Below are 14,270 nucleotides of genomic sequence, written 5' to 3' on the forward strand. Positions count from 1 at the left end.
AAAAAAAAATAAAAAAAATGACTCTGAGGTACTTACACCTATCAGAATGACTAAGATCAAAAACACTGCTGACATCTTATGATGGAGAAGATATGGAGTAAGAGGAACATCCGTCCACTGCTGGTGGGAGTGCAAACTTGCTTTTTCAGTAGCAGCCTAAAGATCATCTTGATTTGACTGTTTCTTTGTCAAGCATATCAGTCTATCACTTTCAAACTTAACCCTTCATAGAACACAAAGAGAATGCAGGCAGCTTCACCTTGTACAATATCACATGAATGGCCCCATCTCTGTTCACCTTTGAAATGTCCCAAGCTAGTCCCTCACTGTCCACATTTCTTTCAGCTTTCTTTGTCTTCTAAGCACACACACACACTGGATGTGTGTGTGTGTGTGTGCGTGTGTGTGTGTGTGTGTGTGTGTGTGTATTACAGGCTCCACATATGAAAGAAAAATCTACACATATGACATAGAAGTAGAAGGCAGGCTATTTTGGGACTGCAGTTGGAGACCAATCTCAGTGGTTAAGAGCATATACTGTTGTTGCAGAGGAACAGTTCCAAAACACACTCTGTGCAGCTCGCTACTGTCTGCAGCTCCAGCTCCAGGAGTTACAGGGTCCTCAACTCACTTCTGTGGGTAACTGCATTTATGTGAATACACCCCCTCCCATCACACACAAAATTAAGGAAAAAACAAAAATAAATATTAAGAAAGAAAAAAGATCAGCACAGGGAAAGAGGGGAATTAGTTCAAAATGGGTAAATATGGTCATAGTACATGATCTACTTGAATGAAAATATTCTGCAACTCATTGCTTTAGATGAATATATGCTAACAAAATGTATGATGAATATATGCTAGTAAAATTGTGAAGAGCTATGAAAAGAAAAAAATAACAACAATATGGAAAGCTAGAATAGCTATTTGTAATTTCCGAAATGGAAGACTTCTAAATATTCATAAATAGGTCAGCAGTAAAATACAATAGTTGTGCTATTCCACATAGGCAAATATAAGAGAAAAGAAAACCTAGTTTTTCATAAAACAGTGGCACTAAGTCTCAAACAATTATACTGAATGAAATAAATCAAATGGTTAAAAGTATATATTTTATTATTCTTTTTATATAAAATATGAGAAATTCAAGCTAAGATATAGTGCCAGAAAATAAGAGAGGGAAAAGTAGAAGGGGTGAGATTAAGGAAAAATATTAAGAAAAAAATTTGGTGGTTATAAGCATGGCTATTATTTTAACTGTGGTGATGGTTTTACATATGTTAAAACATCAAAATGTGTTCTTTCTTTTCTTTTGGGACTGGATCTCATGTAGCTCAGAAGGCCTAATTTTCCTGTTTCTACCTCTAAGGGATGAAATTGTTGGAGCGTGTTTCTGATAACCGGGTGTGTTTTTCTAAGTGTTAAGATCAGGAGAGAGAAGGTAAAGGGTATGGGGAAATGCTGCACACCAGTTTTGAAGTCTTTGATGGTCTAAGTCTGAAATTATTTCAGTTTAAAGGAGTAAGTCACAAGCTTAGAGAGGTGAAGCAATAGTAGTAGTTATTTTTTTTTTAATTCTGCCAGTCATCTTGATCCAGATGATTTCCTGAAAGAAACGAATTAGGGAAGCTGGAGGTGACACGATTAGATGGATGGTATTCTGTGATGAACCATAGAGACAGAACTTAGAAGATCAGAAGATGAAATAATTTCTACTGCTTTTATTCCAAGGGGAAAAAATGCGGAAACCACACACCAGACTGGTGCCAGCCTACAGGATTGTGACAGGGCATTAATGGGAAGATAGTTTTGCATGCACTTAGAAAGGAAGTCAGCGACATTTATGAGATAGTTTGGCTTCCAAAGAACAAATCGTGTCAGACTAATTTCATGTTGTGAAAGGATGACTGGCTAGCAGCTCTGAACATGTTCTCGTCACAGGAGACTTCATGTTAAAGTAGTAATGGCCTTGGCAGCTGGAGCGATGCTCAGCGGTTAAGAGCACTGACTCCGAGGACGCAGGTTCAATCCCCAGCATCCACACGGCAGCTAACTACCGTCTGTAACTGCAAGATCTGACACCCTCACACAGACACACGCGCAGGCAAAACACCACTGTGTGTAAGATAAAAATAAAGGAATTACAGAGAAAAAAAGAAGTAACTGGCCAAGTCGATGGGTGGATGAGATGATTTTCAGGGAAAGAAAGCATTTGCCATGGAAGACTGGTGGCCTGAGCTTATATTCAGAACACATATAAAGGTGTGGGGAGACTACAGACCATTGTTCTCTGACCCCCCCCACATGGTGTAGCACGTGTGTCTACACACACATCATGCATACACAAGTCAACACACAAGAATTTAAATGAATTAAAAAGCATCTTTGTCACCTAGATGACAAAATAGAGCTAAATAATTCAAAAGTCAAATGGATTTTTATTATTTGAGTAACACAGATCTGTGACTCCATGTTCAAGGTCAACCTGTTATTAGAATTCTATACTACTCCAGCTCTATTTTCATTAATAAGGATGAAGACAAGTTCAATTGCAAAAACATAAGGATTTAGAAAGATGGATGTAGAACAAAAATTTAAAAATGCCGTATAAGGGAATTAAGTGGAAAATAGGATACACCATTTATAGTATATAGGGTAAGGATTTTTTTGGCTAACTACAAGTTCAGTAGGTCTAGTCATACAACATAATTGGTAAAAGGGCAAAGGGGAACTCATTTATCAGAGAATGACATTTAGTCTACATTAATATACGATATTCTGACAAACTAGACATTTTCCATGTTTCATTTAGCAAATCTTTTTGAGGATAAAAAGTGAGAACAAATTAATCTCCACAACAGATGGAAATTACAGATGCCTTTGAAAGAAGAAAGAACCTTTATTGAGAAACCATTCTGCCTTGATGAAATGGAAGCCAGGATCTCATTATAACCAGTTTCTTCTGATGGTGGTGGGTATGGGTATGACAGGCTTTCTGAAGAGTAAAATGGAGCAGCCTATTTACTAATGTACGACAGCAAAGACCAAGTGAGGACTACATGCCAATTCAGAGGGAGAGCTAGAGAGAGAGACAAGGCAAGCAGTTCACAAACACTGCTAGTAGATGCCGAGAAGCAATTTTCTGTAATATCTTAGGTGTTAACCCTTCTTTAACTAGAACCAGCTTTAGTTTCTTTTATATATTAGAATTCCATTTGAATCTATTATATGAAAAATATTAACAAAACAAAAATGTATAATTTCTTAAATTATAAGGATCAGGAGGCAGAAGCATGAGTCAAGATACACATTCATGAATTAATCAGAGAATTATGAAGTCAAATACAATCTAGCTGACCATGTAATCAATTTGTCAGGGGTTGACAACCATTGCTAAATAGCTTACTTCAACATTAATTCTTTTAAACTGCACACTTCTCTTATTTTCTACTTTTTATTGAGTGCTTTAGCTACGACTTCCAAATTGAAAATAAAAGGATAGGGTACACTTTTACTTAAGATAATTTTAATACATGGTTGTGCTACATCTGTGGATGGAATAGGACTTTAGGAAAACCATGGCAAATAATTGTGAGCTTACATGTTTTACTAATCAGCACTCTAGGAGAAAAGAAGTCTATGTATTCAAACTGGAGAAAATGCAGAAATATTACAACGGTAAGGGCAAAATGTAGGGGAACTAACAAGGGTTAGTGGATGGACCCCAGGGATAAAGATATTAAAAGCTATTAACACAGTAGAAAAGAACAGTTTCTGTTGCTGAAAGTAAAGGCATGCAGCCACTGCAGCTGGCCCTACATAGCCCATTCTCACCCTCTTTCTACCGTATGTTCTTCTCTGGGTAACTTCTACTGGGCCAGCTTTGACATAGTCCTAAAGGTAACTGCAGAGGCAACACCGTGGAGCAGAAGTAGGGTGAAAGTTTTAATTGATGGGCAGTGGTTGCCTGATGCAGCATACAAAAGGATTATGTGATGCCATCCAACATTACAAAGATCTCTACTATGGAAAGCATGTGTGTATTATGAGAACGGAAGAGGTAACATCGCATGTGTGGACATGAGTCATTTATCTCTTCTGAGCATGGAATGGGGCATGGTGGTACGTGATTTACAACTGTGAGCTTAAGAAGTCTTCTTAAGTTTTCCAATGTGTTTGTCTAATTTTTTAACACTATGCCAACAAATCAAACAAAATCACAGGAGGGATAAAATTGGGAGTAGGGATGATACGCTTTGTTGATTTCTAAAATGCCCAAATGTTATTATATTAGTTACTTTTCTAGTTGCTGTTACAAGATATCAGACAAGAGCAATGTAAGGAGGGGTTTGTTTGGCTTACACTTGGGGAGAACAGTCTATCACAGCCATTGTCATATTGTATCCAAAACAGGAGGAAAATAGAGATTTATGCTGCAGTCCATTCATTTTCTCCTTGATGTGCAGTCCAGACCCCTAATCCAGGGGAGGCTGCAACCCACATTCAGGGTGGGCCTTTCCTCTTCAGTTAAAATTTTCTAGTAACAGCCTCATGATACAACCAAAAGAACGTTTACATGGTGAATCATAATCTAGTCACACTGACAAGGTTTTCGTAAACATTTTTCTGTATAACTATAATTACTATAGTTAAAACACAACTATACTTCATTATATGTGTTCTTTAACTAAAATAATGAATATTAGGGAAAGACATTAAGACAAAGCTAGATAAGAAAATAATTTAAAAAGTTTGCCAATATTACTATTTTTATTTTAAGACAGACTAACAGATGAAAATTTTTTTTCTGATAAGGGGAAAAAGAGCTATTTAAAACTGCTGATGAAGTATTCATAATATAGTATAAAATTGAAACTATACTGACAAGAATTGAATTATTTATTTTCCTTAAGTAAAGAAAAAAATTTAATCATGCCTTTAGACTCACAAGGCAATAACTTCGTATGCAGTATATAAGATACCTAAAATAGGAAAATGAGATGTTGCTATTCAATTTAGGAAGACATGCTTCTTAACTCTTAAAACAGAGTAGTAATTATGGAGGTTACTGTAAAAAGTGCCAATATTATTCAGGTCAGCTTTGAAATTTATTAGAAATTTAAAGTGCCCTAAAACTAATTTTAAAATTATTTAATCTATGCTTAGAACAGTTCAGGATTAACATATAAAACAACTTTACTTAGATGAACTATTATTTCTTAAGTAAAAGTATATAAATTAGTGAATAGTGCAGACTTATAAGAAGAATGAAATCCAATGGCTTATCTAAAGTTCTTGGAATATGTTCGAAATTTCAAAAGAAATACAAAAAAGGTAAAGACTCATCCCAAAGGTGGGCTAAAGGACCATTAATATCTCTCTAAGTAAAACCATTATCAGGTAAAATTAACATGACAGAACAGGTAGGTTTTCCTTTGCTCCCATAAGAACCTAAGGAGACATGGACTCACTCAAGTCACTGTAAGCATGAACTCTCTTTCCTTCCTGTAGCTAGCCATTCTCAAGCATAACCTTGAAAAGGGATGGTACTTAGCTCCTCTTGTGCTGTACACGAGGGGCAGATGGCAGGTAAAACAGAAACAATGGAGGAAGTTGAGTTCATGACAACTTTTCTGCCACCTTTTGGTATCATATAATTAGTTGTATTTTGAAGACAAGAATTTAAGGGAAGTAACAAGAAAGACAACATTACATTAGCAGTTAGACTGAGAGAGGCAGAAAATGCAGTGCAAGGTGGTGGCATCTACTTATTTGCTTCTTGGCTCATGAAGCAAGGACACAGCATTATTTCTGCTTCTCAATCTATTGCTTTGTACTCTAAACGAAATACGGTCAATGTCTGAAGGGGATTCTTTTGATGAATTCATCTTATTGGAGTATAATAATGAACGGTGAGGAAGTACATAAACCACACACGTGGTGCTCACAGAACTTTTACCGAGGCAAGGGAAAGTGAGAGACTCAAAGCAGCGTTCAGGGACCTTCCAGGGCCCCTCTTGGTTATTATAATGGATGTGTGCATGTGTGCTGCTGCCCCAGAGGGCAGAGGGCAGAGGGCAGAGGGCAGAGGGCAGAGGGCAGGAGACAACACGGTTACACATTTAAAAATGTCAGATGAGAGCAAGGAAAGAGATATTTTGTTTGAAAGAGCTAGCAAGAAACCTGGTACTAGAGAAACTCCCAGGAATCCACAAGGATGTCCCCAGCTAAGACCCTAAGCAATAGAGGAGAGAGTGCCCGAACTGGCCTTGTCCTGTAGTCGGACTGATGAATATCTTAAATATCACCATAGAATCTTCATCCAGCAACTGATGAAAACAGAGGCGGAGATCTGCATCAGAGCACTGGGCTGAACTCCCAGTCTGGTTAAAGAGTGGATGGAATGAGAATAAGAGCAATGAGGTCAAGATCATGATGGGTACACCCACTGAAACAGTTTACCTGAGCTAATGGGAACTCACCAATGACAGCTGGACTGGGAAGGAACAAGCATAGGACCAAACTAGTCCCTCTGAATGTAGGTGACAGTTGCATGGCTAGGGCAGACTGTGGGATCACTGACAGTGGCACCAGGATTCATCCTGACTGCTTGTACTGGCTTTTTCGGAACCTAGACTCTTTGGATGGATACCTTGTTTAGCCTTAGCTATAGCTGAGCGGGCCTTGGACCTTCCCCAAAGCAATGTGTCTTGCCCTCTCTGAGGAGTGGATGGGGGGTAGGGTTGGGGGTAGGTTGAGGGGTTGGGAGGAGGGGAGGGAGTGGGAACTGGGATTGGTTTGTAAAATGAAAAAAGATATTTTCTTTAAAAAAAATTAAAAAAAGCCGGGCGGTGGTGGCACACACCTTTAATCCCAGCACTCGGGAGGCAGAGGCAGGAGAAGCTCTGTGAGTTCGAGGCCAGCCTGGTCTACAGAGCTAGTTCCAGGACAGGCTCCAAAACCACAGAGAAACCCTGTCTTGAGAAAACAACAACAACAACAAAAACCAAAAAACCAAACAAACTTAAAGAATGCTATTAAAAAAATAAAAAAATAAATAAAAAAATTAAAAAAGAAAGGAAAATGTCAGTAGTGTGAGGTGTGGAAAAGCATTTTACAGCACTGGACATGCTCTTTTCCGGTTTCAACTTAACTGATGGAGACTAAAAGAACAAACACTGGATGGAAGTGATACACAGACAAAAGATTTTTTTTTTTTAAAGAGAATGCAACACTTTGAAATTTATCATGTAAAAATGAGGATGAGTTTTCCAGGGAAAGGCAGTGACTTATATCTGAGCATCCAGACATTTTATGTAGTTCCTTGGTATCTGTGGACATTAGTATGCCTACTTCCCAAATTTAAACATTTTCCCATGGATTTTGCTAATTTTTCATAACATGACTTCAGTCTTTTTAAACCTTCCCTGAGTGTCTTCTGGTAGGAAAGTAGCCCATACACCAATAACCAAATCTAGAGTTATTTCAAATTCACAAGCAAGCAGTCTGAGGATGCAACTCTTGTTTGGGGACTTCCTTTGTTGGAAACAGTTTCAGGGTCTTTAAGACCTATTGTGGTATTCAGCCTAGGGCCACAGATGTGGGGTGCCAACAGAGGAAAGTAATTCTGCCACAGCAGATTCTAGAAAGTGCTTGTACAGTGCTACTCACTGGACAACATCAGAAGTTTTGGTCTTGCTGATATTTGTCAGTGCCATAGTTTAGATTTTTTTCTTTTATTGTGAAAGAAAGGAGTATGATGTTATGTTGTAAGAAACTTTGATGAACAGAACAATGTAAAAATGTAGAAACAAGTTCTTTTGTATATTACTGAAGATCCAGCATTAGACCCATGACAGACCACTGAACTATGCCATGTTGGTACTGCTGCTAATGCCATGTATTATACACTAGACAGGATACTAAAAATGAGAAACCCAAGGTTTTGGTCTTTATAATGAGTACTTTCATGCAGAAGGAATTAAATATTGCATGCTAAGAAGTTAAACAAATTCAAAATAAAACCAAAGAATTGGACAATAAATTACTTAAAATAGTATTTTCTGATACTGAGAAAATTTGTATATAGTGAAAACAAAGAAGCAATTCAACAGAAAAGTACTTGTCCCCCAAAAAATCTAAAAATAACTGTAGTCACATGAGCATATGGCAGATCAGAAGCTAGGCAAGGCAGCACACAAGGAGCTTAGTGTATTTTGATTGTCTGCTCTGACATGGGACCTGCCATGTTGCCTAGGCTGGTCTTGAACTTGGCTTAAATACTACTACTGCCTTAATTTCTTTAGTTGCTGAGTACACATGAGCACTGCATGTTTGCCTCAGGAGTATAGCAGAATATAATATTGTCATTTTATAACTAGTTAACAATTTACATATAGCCTGAGAAATCATTTTTCTTTAGTATCCCAGAGTCCTGAAAGGAGGTACTCTATCCCCTCTACTTTAACTCCAGGGTAAGGAACCAATAGGTCATCTTTAGGCTCTCCAAATAAGAAAGAATCTTTAAAAAGTAGGTTAGCAATTGAAGGAAAGGTATGCCCTCATTTTCTTTTTTTAAATATTATTTTAAACTTTATGCCAGATGTAAGAAGTGTTCAACATGTAGTTTTTAACCCATTATATTTCCAAAAAATACAAACTTTTAAAAAATAAATTATGCAATAATTTACAAAGCCAAAACAAGACAAACCCAAAGACCATAACAAGGAAAATTAAACTCTATTGGATATGTTTAGTGCTACTAAAGGGTTTATTATAAGAAATAATACGACTGATGATTGTTAAACATTTTCAGCATAGAGTTAGAAACATTTCAGACATAAATGAGTGTTCATATTTAGCTGTAAATACATGAACTTAGTGTTACTGTCCACTTGACTGTGGCGACCACGTCTTTAGATCCACCACCACAGCTGGCACACAGAAATGATTTAAGCTGAATAAATAGATGGATACATGTCCAAGTACATATAGGGAATTTAATCAACTAACTGAGAATGAATTCAATATTTTATGCAAGTGACTTGATGTGACTGATGGGAGGAAATAATTTTGTATTCCTGTTGAATTCCCACAAGTTAGGAATGCAGAGAAGCAAAAATGGCTCTTGTACTCAGTGTAAAGACTATGAAAAAATCATATGTAATAAATATAATTCATCTACAGATTTTGTACACTTTTTGTTTCTAAATTCTAAATTTCTTTTAAAAATACCAGGCAGTTTAGGAATGTTTTAGCAAAATCTGAAAACCTTATGTTTATGGGATAACCTAGTATATGAAGCTTGGCTTCCAAGAGTTCTGCTTACACCTGCTGGCTGCTGACACAGTGTATCCTCATATTCAGATTACAGAAACAAGCAGGAATACCTCCTGTTTACTGTAACATAGAAAATGTAGCTTCAGATCTGGTGTTAGATGTAATTGCTAAAAACAAAGCTAATCAAGAAAAAATGTAGGTCAACATTGCTGCAGATTCTTTCTGCTACCAATAAAAGCTCTAAGCTTAAATTTTCAGAAACACTTTTTTTTAATGAGAAAATATGCTATTTTGTGGTCACTAAAAGGACAAGAAATAGTTAACATACTTTATCCAACATACTATGAATGTAGACTATAATATTATTAGTGGACTTTGAAGAAGCAAAGGTTCAGCAGAAAATAAAACTATTTCCTTAAATAAACGATGTAGTAACCCAGCAAGAATACCACGAGGGAACACATAATTTAGTATACGGGAGAAACAACGTTTCAGGCTGAAGGTCTATTAAATTTGCGTTAGGAAGGTAAACCAGGATTAAGATGCAGTAAATGAGTGTCTGTGTGCCTTCAGAAACAGCAGTCCATTGTATATTTTCTAATTGCATTCATTTAAAATATTACCTGGAATTCATATAGTATGTTTAATGTAAAGAAATACATGTGGCTCATGAGTACACAAGCTTTTTTCAAAGGAGTATATTAGTTACCATTAAAATTTTGTTTCATTATTGTATTGATTTGAATAAAAAGGAATAGTTTCTAAGGCTTGGAGTTGTAAAATGAATGTTTTTTCTTGCACATATGGAACATTAAGGACTATTATGATAAAAAAACCTTTGACTTCCAGTGGATATATTCACATTTAAATATATATAAACACACATATAAACACATTTTAAAAATATGTTCCAGGGCTAGAGAGATGGCTCAGTGGTTAAGAGCATTGCCTGCTCTTCCAAAGGTCCTGAGTTCAATTCCCAGTAACCACATGGTGGCTCACAACCATCTGTAAAGAGGTCTGTCGCCCTCTTCTGGCCTTCAGGCATACAGACAGAATATTGTATACACAACAAATAAATAAATAAATAAGTTCCAACTTATTTCAGGGTAAATTCAAAATTACTATAATGCTGCAAGAACTGGACAAAAAAAAACCCCTATCATTCCCTTCATCTAGAAATCGGAAATACTAACATTCTGCCCATGTTTTTGGCCAATGATGAATCTATTACTTGTCTATCCCACTTGATGATCTATCTACATCCATCTCTCCATCCATCCATCTCTCCATCTCTCCATCCATCCATCTCTCCATCCATCCATCCATCCATCCATCCATCCATCCATCCATCCATCCATCATTTACTTTGTTCTGAAAACTTGGAGAATAAACCAAGCAATTGTTGAGGAATATTTGTTTAACTATGCAAAGATGTGTTACATTTGTTTATGTTGTAGAATATTTGTTTAACTATGTAAAAACATGTTTCTGTTTTAACTTACCTGCCCCAGGCACCTGATTGATAGGTCTAATAAAAAGCTGAATGGGCAATAGTGACTGAGAAGGTATAGGTGTGACTTGCAGGTAGAGAGAGGAAGAAGGAGGAGGAATTTGGGTTAGGGAAAGAAAGAAAGAAAAAGAAAGAAAGAAAGAAAGAAAGAAAGAAAGAAAGAAAGAAAGAAAGAAAGAAAGAAAGAAAAAGATACGCTAGGGACCAGCCAGTCAGACAGGGAGGAAGCAGGAAAGTTGGACATACCTAATGAAAGAAAAGTAAAAGCCCCAAGGCAAAATGTAGATGAATAGGAAAAAGAACTAGTGGGACAGGCCTAAGCTATGGTTGAGCATTCAAAATGAATAATAAGCCACCACGTCTTTATTTGGGAGCTGGTCGATGCACAAAAGAAAATTCCAACTACAAATGGCACCAATATGGGGCCTGAATTTGCACATCAGGCATGAGAAAGCTGAAGCTGAAAAAAGAGAGAAAAAGCAAGAGAAAAAAGAAAGAGAAAAAGATAAAGAGAAACAGCAAACTAAAATAAAAACAGCTAAGGCTCCCTTAAGAGGTGCTGCTGTGCATTAGTGCATTTGAGCAGTTGGCATGCTAAGTAGAAACAGCAAACAAAGGAAAAATGCTTGCCATAGTGCAAGCACCAACTTCCTAGAACTGGGGTGGTTAAATGAAACTATCATTTAAGCAAGTCACAGTTAAATGCAGCTCTCTACCAGTGCGATAACTTAAGGCTCTGCTCTTAAAGAGCGGGGGAGAAGTGAAACCAGCTGCTAGGGCCTCATGATGGAGGGCCAAGCTGCCATTTAGTAGTTAAAGGTTTGGCTCACATAGTCAGAGAACACTATAGGTACAGAGTAAAACAGGTATACACCAAAAAACAAAACAAAACAAAACAAAAAACAAAACACACACAAAAAAACAAAAAAAAAACCCACAAAAACAAACAAACAAACAAAACCCAAAGAACCAACAGGTTACAGTGTGCATCAGTGCTTAAGGAAGAAAAGAAAATGGGTATAGACAGTTGCAGAAAAAAAGTTTAAAAATAATTAAGTAAAGTCTTTAAAGAAAGTAACTAATTTAAAAAAAATAAGCCACGTATAGATGGAAAATACACAGGGAGTTTGGATCCTGCATGGTGCTTTGTAGACTTTAAATTTTTTGAGTTCTGGTGAGTTAGTAGCAGCAGCTAATGACAGACATGGGATTGTAGAACAAACTGCTGAATTAAACCATGCTAGATCCTTTAGGGAAAGTAAACATCAAGAAGACTGAGATATAACACATGGGAAGGGCACACAAGGATTTTAACATTGTAATAAACAATCAGAACCTCCTAGTAATGTCAGAAGTTACTCACACCTATGAGGTCTCAATAACATGATTGCCTAAACATGGGCTGAACAAGGACAACACCAATGGACAAGTCAAAATGGATGGGGAAAGCCCAGGAGTCCTCAATCCTACAAAAGAGCTATAGGCAATTAAAGAATGCTGCGAACAGGAGAAATAGTCTTTCCCAGGGAAGGGGACAATTCATTATACAATACCAAATGGTCATCCTTGAAAACATTATATAGAATGAGCAAATTATATTTAGGAATATACATATAGATATATGATTGTTAAAGTAATTAATTTAAAAAGAGGCCATGTATTAGTAAAAGAGCAAGGAGGGGTGTATGGGAGGATTTGAAGGGAAGAGAGGAGAGGGAAAAATAATGCAATTATATTATATTCTCAAAACTCCACATCTTTCCCCTTTTAAGTTGTGTTGTCACAATGATGGAAAATGAAGTAACACATGGAATTGCATCCCTGTCCGTCTGACTGTAATGTGAGCCCTTTGGTGTTGCAGCCTTGACCTGGGCAATTTTGCACATTGGGTGAATTCAGAGTATCCTACTGTTTGAAAATGACTTTGTAACGTTTTCAGTGCTGCTAGGGAAAAATCAGAGCTAGACCACCTGTTAACTGTAGGAAGACTCCAGTCTGTTGTCCACATCCACTCTCCTCTCATGAATCCTTCTTCCATATGCCACACCCTGTAAGTCCTGGTTCTAAGCCCCTTTCTTAGGTTTGTTTGTTGCCGGGAAGAGATGATGTCTAGTTTCTGCTTACCCAGTTGCATGTCTTATTTATTTCTGATATTCTTTGTGTGGGGGACTTGATTCACAGCAACAGATTTCTAGCTTTAGCCATCTCATTTTGGTGTTCTGCCCTGGTACTTTACGGCTTTTTCTGGTTGTACAAAGAAACCTACCAAGTAATTTGGTGACCTGGTCTATCAGCAAAAGAGGAGACAAAACCACAAATTTGATCATTAGCAAGCCTATATTCTAATTCCTCTGCATAGACTTGTGATGCAATTTTATTTCCTCTGGTTTTTTATTTTTTAATTTTCTGGATAGAGTAAATAAGCACAAACTTTTGAACACATATGATTCTCCACCTCAGAGCAGTTACCTGTGCAGATGTCTTAACATATTCCATGCTTCTCATTTGTGGTGTTGCTTTCCACACAAAAGTATTAACTAACAAAACAGCACTCCACATCAGAAAGGCAGCTCTTAAAATGGAAAACCTAGAGAAATTCTCTGCAGTAGTTTGAAATATAACAAAATTAGCATTATAATTTTATAATAATGCTATTATGTTCTTAACAATGCTTTCTTAAACCTGGGAAATAAAAAAAGACTCAAGTTTCGTGCTTGGGATAGATATATTAGTTTACCGGAATACTGTAAATTCCAATTATAGGTAAATAATGAAGGAAACTATACTGAGACTTATCCAGTTTGTTCTAAAATTATAAACATTGACCGACACATTCTAAATAAAAACACTGCGTTTTCATTTGATTATTTAAAAATGTGTTGAAGAATATTTTAACAGCAACCTTGAAAATGACTACATATAGTACTGGAGAACTAAATAAACCAGAGATTCAGCAGTGTGCTCCCTGGAATTCTAACATGCAGAACGAGTGTTTCAACGTAAGTATCAGCAATGCAGCGCACACCCTGCCTTCACATTCAATATCTAGGTCACACAGACTACTCTAAATACTGTGAATAGAAAGAAAAAAGCAGGAGGATTTCCAGGGAGCCAAGAAACCATAATGGCATTCAAATCAGAAGAAAAGCAGCACAACATGGTGTTTAAAATAGTAATTCCCATGTAAAATACAAGACAAAGCCTTAAATATGAACTTCTCCTTTATTATATAAGCTGAATAAACCTTATATTTTATTATATAAGCTGAATAAACCTGAATAAATAAGAAGTGTTATTTACTTAATAAAATGTCTTCTGTTTCAACCACTCTCTCAGATGTGTGTGTGTGTGTGTGTGTGTGTGTGTGTGTGTGCGTGTGCGCACGTGATGTGTGCGGACATGTGTGCTGAGCAGCCAGAAGCAGACAAAAAGGGTATATACTGAAAATAAATCCATCGCTAATAAAAAAGCTTATGCA

General features: G+C 36.8%; 1 protein-coding gene across 4 annotated transcripts in view; it reads right to left on the reverse strand.

Moving 5' to 3' along the window:
• Nucleotides 1–14,270, reverse strand: part of Mbd5 (methyl-CpG binding domain protein 5) — a 115,257-nt gene that overhangs the window by 87,166 nt on the left and 13,821 nt on the right. The gene's annotated exons all lie outside the window — the stretch shown is intronic.

Source organism: Alexandromys fortis, unplaced genomic scaffold (assembly GCF_014885135.2).
Source record: "Alexandromys fortis isolate MF-2015 unplaced genomic scaffold, M_Fortis_MF-2015_v1.1 scaffold_33, whole genome shotgun sequence".
NCBI classification, from domain to species: Eukaryota; Metazoa; Chordata; class Mammalia; order Rodentia; family Cricetidae; genus Alexandromys; species Alexandromys fortis.